Here is an 8,130-nt window from a genome sequence, read left to right on the forward strand (position 1 = left end):
ACTGACTAGTTCCCTGAGCAGCCTGAAGTCCGCTTTCCCCATACCTAGGGATGAGGTTTTGGTGGCACTTTTCCTTCTGTCACCATAAATTTTGAACTCAACCACTTCATGGTCGCTATGACCGAGGCGGCCACCAATCACCACATCTCCCACCAGACCCTCTCTGTTTTCTAGCAACAGGTCTAGGAGGGCACCTTTCCTAGTTGGCTCCGTTAGCACCTGTACCAAGAAGTTATCATCTAGGTGCTTCATGAACCTCCTGGACTTGCTCGTGTCAGCCGTGTGGCACTCCCAGTTAACGTCCGGCAAGTTGAAGTCCCCCATAAGGACAAGGGGAGTTAATCTCGAGGCCTCTCTTAGTTCTGTAAAGAATAATTTATCGGCGCTATCGTCCTGGCCAGGCGGTCTGTAATAGACTCCCACAACGACATCCCCTTTATTCGTTCGTCCCTTGATCCTTACCCAGAGGCTCTCAACTTTGCCATCGCCGACCTGAAGTTCCACACAGTCCAGCCCCTGCTTCACATACATCGCCACCCCACCACCTCGCCTACCCTGCCTGTCCCTCCTGAAGAGCCTGTAACCATCTATCGCAACACCCCAGTCACAGGACTCATCCCACCAGGTTTCGCTTATGCCGATGATGTCGTAGTTGCGGGACTGGGCCAGGACTTCTAGCTCATCTATTTTATTCCTCATACTGCGTGCGTTTGTGTAAAAGCACTTCAGGTGCGTCTCCTTACACTCAGCACCTTGTGGATCTGACCAAAGGACCCCACTGGCACACAGCCCCTCTGATTCTAGCGTACCATCCCTTAGGTCTTCACCGGCTCGCCTGGTTTTAGCCCCTTCCCCCTTCGACTCTAGTTTAAAGCCCTATCTATCAGCCCTGCCAACTCCTGACCTAAGATCCTTACCCCTCTCCGAGAGAGGCGCATCCCATCCGGTGCCATCAGGCCCGGTGTAGCATAGACCTTCCCATGATCAAAGAAACCAAAATTCTGCTGGTCACACCAGTCTCGAAGCCACGAGTTTATGCGAACAGCACGCCTTTCAGCTTCGATCCCCCCTATCGGAAGGACAGAGGCAAACACCACCTGCGCCCCTGATCCTCTAAGTAGTCGCCCCAAATCCCTAAAGTCTCTTTTGATCGCCTTCGGACTTCTCGTTGCTACTTCATCGCTACCAGCCTGAAAGACCAGTAGCGGGTAGTAGTCAGTGGGCCGTACCAGGCGCTTGACTTTCTTGGCAAAGTCTCTCACCCGAGCCCCAGGGAGGCAACAGACTTCTCTGCGGGTTGGGTCCGGTCGGCATATCGGTCCCTCTGTCCCTTTCAGGAGGGAGCCCCCCATAACAATAGCCCTTCTTTCTTTTTTGAAGGATGATGTGGCAATGCAACGTGTAGGTCGCATTGTCTTAGGCGCCCCCTCCAACTGGGACGGGTGTTTGTCTACTTTGTCATTTAGATTGTCTTGCTCTAGTCCTTCATATCGATTATTTAAGGGTAGATGAGAAGGTGAGGTGGGCAGAGAGAGGGCTCGCCTACCACCCCGAATAGGCACCTGCCTCCATTCCCCCCCTTGATCTAGGTCTCCTCCCGCTGCCTGGCTGGAGGAGTGAACCTCCGTCTTCTGCGTAACAGGAGACGCCTGTGCCGTGGCAGTCTCGTGAACCTGCCTCAGAGAGGGTAGAGCGCACCTCCACCAGTCAATTTCCCTCTCTGATTCCCTGATGCTCCTGAGCCTGTTCACCTCCTCCCGGAGCTCCGCTACCTGGCCGAGCAGTTCTTCAACCTGGGCACATCTCCCACAGGCATACCCACCACTGCTGTCAGAGACCGACAGAAGGCTGGGGCACACTCTGCAGCCCAGGACCTGGACGGCTGCGTGTTTCCCCGAGCCCTCCGTCTGAGTAGCCACACTGGTGACCGTGGCTGGAGATGCCTCACGAGATGCGGAGGCCACGGTTTTCTGCCTGGTCGATACCATGGTCAGGTTCTACGCAAGCAGGTTACAAGCACCGAAGGGAGAGGCAGCTGCAAAAGAGCGACGATGAGCCCCCCGCTCGCCCTGCCCGCGCGAACTGCCGCGCAAACTGCCACGCCCTTCGACGTGCCACGCCCTGTTTGCCCGTCCTGTTCGCCGCGCTCCTGGTCGCTCGCGCTCCCTAGGGGCAGCTTTTAACAGCCTGGGAGGGGGCGCTGCTGGCTCCGCCCTCGCCTCGTCAGCCTCCCTCGCGAGGACAGCCGGGTTCCGGCGGCTCCCCCGAGTGGCCTCGATGCCGGACAAAAAGCCCTGCCCGCCTCGGTCCCCTGCTCCGCTGCAGAACACGTCTGCCCCGGAGCCAATCGCCTCAGCGTATCACCACATATGTAATGAGTTGTTCACAAAATATATGCTAGCTGTAAGTCAGTGCTTTCAACTTGTGGGTTTTACAAAACCAATTTGAAAATGTACACTTATCTAGTATTCCTGAGGCTTGAAACAGCTCCTAGACTGAGAGAGCACAGTTAACTTTGACCTTAATATGGGCCCCAACAATGTTATTTAGTTCAATTTTGGTTTATTATGTTATCAAGTCCTTACATTACCTAATTCATTTTAAATCTGCTTTAGTCTGATAGCAGCTTTCAAAGTCTAAAACATATCCAATTTATGCATATGTACACAAAACAAGTTCAAATATACCATTATTGTGTTAGAAGCTTGCACATATTCTGAAAACCTAAAAGCTTTTTCAGAACTTTCTAGTTGCTTCCAGCTAAAACACGTAGCATTTATTTTTCCACCTTGTGCCATAAGTATTTAGTGAGGTATTAAGTTTATCAGTTTCCCTTTATACTTCATGTAAAAATTACTGAGTCATCGATTCTAATATTTAATGAAGAATACTTGATTATTTTATGAGTCATTCCACTAAGATCATGCAAATTAGTTACCTAACAAGAGACTCTTCAGAGTACCTAAAAGTGGCAAAACCCTGCCTGAACACTACAAAAACAAAAATGTATGCACCGATGGCATATCGCTAGGTTTTTATTTCTTGTAAAGTATTTTGTGGTGGGGCACAAAATATGTAAAGGCCTTCCTTCTGTCGTTGTTGCAGTGATTTCAAATTAGCTGCAATAAGTAACTGAACTAAGACAAAATAAATTATACATGTACATTATAAGTAGTATATGTTTTGGTTTTACTGTTGGTGCATTCCTACTTCAGTTGGTGAAAGAGATCTAAGTTTTAAGTAGCTTATAACTGAAACATGCTTACTGTCTGAGATCATGCCTACATTACTCAATGTAGGTCTGTGGAAATGTGTGACTTAACATGCCGTTCACCTTGTGTTGTAAATGCAAAGTGGTGTATGCAAAGTGAATAGCTAAAGGTAATCTAGGCAGCTAATCAAACATCTTTAAAGCCTGAATTTTATCTGATTGGATCAACATTCATAGAAAAGAGTTTGGCAGGTGAAAATTAGGGAGAATAGCTAGCTGTCCAAAGAAAATTGGTTTTTCAATTCTCTGTAAATTGTACTTTAGAACAGTACTAGAATCAGATGTTCCAGCTGAATATAAAAGAGATTGAGTTAAAAAATAGGGCAAGAAAGTGAGTGGAAAAAAAAAATAAGAGCGTCTTCATACACTGTTATTATATACTACTAAATCAGCTATCTCATGAAAACCACTACAGAAATAAGATATATAATATACATTGATTATATCAATTTTACAAGTGTAAGAAGTGTAATGTGTAGGTCTTTTCTTTAAAATAAATACCTTTTTGCTTTTTATTGTATGTCTTCCTGTACCCTTATTTATGCAATCCAAGTAGTTAAGCATTTATTGACAACCTTAACTGTGCAAAATCATTTCTATAAAGTTTGTAACATAATATATACCTGTCAACATTATTTCATGTCATCTTCAACTGGAATAAATCATCAAAACTTCAATAAGTAAATGGAGCTGTAGAAGTTGACCGTCTAACTTCACCATACACTCAGACTGAGAATACTTGTACGGCAAGGGCTTGAGACACTTTTGCTTTTTTCTTCTTTTCTTTCTTCTTTTTTCTTTTTGCTTTTCTCTTTTCTTTCCTCTCTCCTCTCCTCTCTCTTCTCTTTTCTCTCTTTTTTTTTTTTTTTTCTTTTTTTCTTTTTTTCCCAGTTTTCTTATTAGTCCCAGAGTATTAAATAAAGGTCAAACACAAAACAAGAAATTTAGCAGTGGTGATTCCATTCACAGTCTTTTATACTTATTTATTCTTTCTTCTTCACATTTACTATTACACTCTAGGGTTCTTGACCAATGTCTTTGGGAGTGAATCAACAAAGTACTGTCTGTAGAGATTCATTTGTAGCACAAGTCATTATGTTATGATAAGGTAAGTGAAATTCTGAAAGAGGTTTCTGTTGCTAAAGCATCTGCCTTAAGGCCTGAAAATCTGATGAATATATATGTATATTTGTGTATATATGTGTATGCACATGTCTATGTGTATGCATTTGTATGTATATATATCTTTGGAAAACCATTCTTCAACTCTCAAATTATATCAGGTAAGTCACTTGAACAGAAGTTATCACACACTTAAAAACTGTGTACCTTATTTTCTGATTCAAAATCTAAGGTCTGTTTACAGAGCATTGCAAAACACATCTGAAGTTAAGGGAAGCAGTGGCTTGAGAATAAAATGCTATTTAATACTAAATACATTAAAAGTGAACTTCCAAAAAACAATAGCTGGCCGTACTCTCAATAATTTTGAGCTTCAGTTGTCTGTATAGAATAGGACTGATACACTCCTTAAAAGAATTGATGCAAAAGCAATCTTTTAATGGATTGCTTCTGAATAATTCAAGTGCCGCAAGTTAAGAATACCATAGAAAAATGCAAACAGTAGTTAATTTTATCTCCATAGCATAAAGACTCTCTCATACAACAAGCAATAAAAAGAAAACAAAACATCAAATAGCTCATCAGTATATTAATAGTGCCTATGTTGTGCCTAATAGTACCTAATAGTGCCTATGTACATGTATAAGGCTAGAGTCCTGGAGGTAAGATCTGCACAGGATCAATTGTAAATAAAGACTGTAATAATTTAAACTTGCAAACCTATCTAGTTACTATTTTGAGTAGCTACAATTAAGTTAGTCATAATTTAATGCTAGCTTGTCATTCAGCCCAATTTTTGTCTAAGAAGCAAAACATTGCATAAATTAAAAATAACAATCTTCAAACACATAAGGAATACCTTTCAAGAAAACCATATCTCTTGCCTAGTAAGAAAAGCAATGGTTCTTTCCTTTATTTTCAGTCTGGGCATCATCACACTGGGTTATGATCTTTTTTCTTTTTTCTTTTTTTTTTCTTTTTTTCCAGATTTCACCCTAGCTTAACCCTTACTTGCATTTCTGTGCAGGGATCTTTTAATTGGAGAAAATTATAACACTTGGGAAGGTGTTATTCATCTCGTCTGTTTGCTATTCCATGTGAAAAAAATACCACTGTGGATAATGTTGACAATTACATGTTGCAGTGATCATACAGTCTTGCCTTGCCAGCTAGTGTTGTGTGTTACACATGTAAAGTGACTACTACAAAGGACAAGAAAAATGAAAAAAATCAGTCTTTTTTTGTGTGCTTTTTGAAGTTCATAGTTATAGATCTGCTACCTAGTGTTCATTCTGCTGATGTACCTAGACAGCATAAGTCTGTGAAAGTCTGTTCAGACACCCTGCACAGAAATGCAAGTAAGGGTTAAGCTAGGGTGAAATCTGGAAGAAAAAAAGAAAAAAAAAAAAAAAAAAAAAAAAAAAGATACAAAAATACAAGGAAAAAAAAAAAAAAGTCCTGAACAATTATTTTAAAAATCTTACATGACTATATGAATGTTTTGCATGTGTGGTTTTGTTTTGTTTTGAACTGATATACAGTTATACAAAATCCAGTAGGAATAGGAGATACTGGTCCAGTAAAGAGCCCTGAACAATTCTTTTGGTACTCCCTCAGCTTATACTAATTTAGATTCTACTTTGATTAAGATTATTCTCCTCTCACTATATTCTATTAAATAAAGTATCATGTGAGAGATGCCTACCCAAAATATATTAAAAAATAACTAAAACAATAAAGAAAACATAATGATGATAATAATAAAAAGTTGTTGGATCCACTCTGTAGCTTTATCAATACAGATACAAATGCAAATTTGGGTAATTAGGTAAATTCTTAGAAAAATAAAAAATTGAATTATTAGGATTGTTGCCATATTATGCAGGTTTCTTAGTGTGTCCTGCAAGACCTGAAGGGCTTAGGCAAGAACAATCTCTTGAAAAGGCTGTTAATATCTTTGGCTTGTAAAGGATACATACTTGTGTTTCAGAGCTGTGTTATGTTAAAGGCAAGGGTATGTGTGGTAACGATATGAGTTTAACATTCAAATGTCCTTGTGAATCTAATAAGACTCATATAATGAATGGATTAGTTTTACTTATTTATATATTTACTTGACCAAATTCAAGAGTAGAGACAATGTTGATATATGTTTAGGATTTAAGAAAGAAGAGGATGAAAAGTTAGATTTATTGCTGATTCCAGAAATAATGTAAAATAAAATGAGGACACAGAGCCTAACTCATGTCAGATTGGTGATGAGTAAGACTACCGGGAGCTACTATATTTTGAAAGACAGTAAGTGGGTTCTTCCCTCTAGCCTAAGCAATGATTGTAGCCTTAGGATATATATACATTTGCTGAAGAATCAGAAGGTGTGCTGGTGGGAGTTTGAAATAATTTCTTCTGACAAGTGTTTGAGCTGCAAAAACAGAGATTTGTATTAGAGTGAGGTTGTGCTGGATTTCAGGATAGGCTTGTTCTTTGCAGCAGTTGTAACTGAGCAGCAGGATCTGTTCATAGGTCTGGTAAAACCTAGAAGAGCATAGAAAAATCACAAAAATATTCTAAAATTATGTATACTACTAAGATACAAAAAGACTGAAGAGATAGTGTTTGTTTGTTTGTTTGTTTGTTTTTCCTTTATTCAGTAAAAATTCAGCAAGCTAGGAAAATGTTTGCTGCTAGAAAAGGTTTCTGTAGGTTTATGAGAAATAGAGAAATATTTGCAATCCAGGATAGATTTCCAGCTAGTTCTTTCTCAAAGGGAGCTTGAAAAAGTAGGAAATGATAAACGAGATGAATGCTCATTCCTTAAAGATTCACTATGGACATTGAGATAAAGGTGTGGATCATAAGAAAGAATGTGATTAAGGGCAATGAGCTAAGACAGAAGGTAGGGTTCCCTGAGGATGCTAAGTATAATTTAAACTCAGAAAATAGAAAGTAAAAAATAATAATATATAGGTGTTTTCATCTGTCCCTATGGTAAAAGGAAAGGAGATTGTAGTCAAATCTGGCAAATCAACAGATGGCAACAGGATTGATGCCACAGACATGGCTTCAGATATTTAGACCACGGGACTTGCTGTGAGAAACCTGGTTTGCTGGCAGCTAATGGGATCCACCTGTCAGAGAAGGGGAGGAGCAACTTTGGTTATAGGCTTGCCAAGCTGGTGAAGAGGGCTTTAAATTAAAATTGTTGGGGCAGGAGAACCTCAATCTACCCTGTTCCTCCCAGTTTGATGCGAGTGTCAGTGATAGATGATCAGAGCCTGGAGAAGGTTCATAGGTGGGTCAGCAGGAGGGCACCTGAAGAGCAGCACAAAGGAATTCCAGCCAGTAAGTCAGCTTCATCAGGGGCCCAACTCAAATGCTACTAATGCATGTAGCATGGGGATAAATCAAGAGGAGTTAGAGATGCTTGCATGTACATGTGCCTGTAGGTCTATGACCTCATTGGCATTATGGAGATATGGTGGGATGTCTCCCATGACTGGCATGTTGGAGTGGAAGGATACAGGGTCTTTAGAAAGGATAGGCAGGAGAGACAAGGAGAGGTCATCTTCCTCTATGTCAATGAGCAACTGGATTGCATGGAGATCTTCCTGGGGATGGATAAGGAGCTTACAGAGAGCTTATGGGAGAGAAGGCAGGGACAGGTGACATTGTAGTTGGAGTCTGCCAAGCTCAAGAGTAACACATCCAAGCAAAGAGAAAGTCAGACAAAGATACAT

The sequence above is a fragment of the Aythya fuligula genome, chromosome 1 (genome assembly GCF_009819795.1).
Source record: "Aythya fuligula isolate bAytFul2 chromosome 1, bAytFul2.pri, whole genome shotgun sequence".
Lineage (NCBI taxonomy): Eukaryota > Metazoa > Chordata > Aves > Anseriformes > Anatidae > Aythya > Aythya fuligula.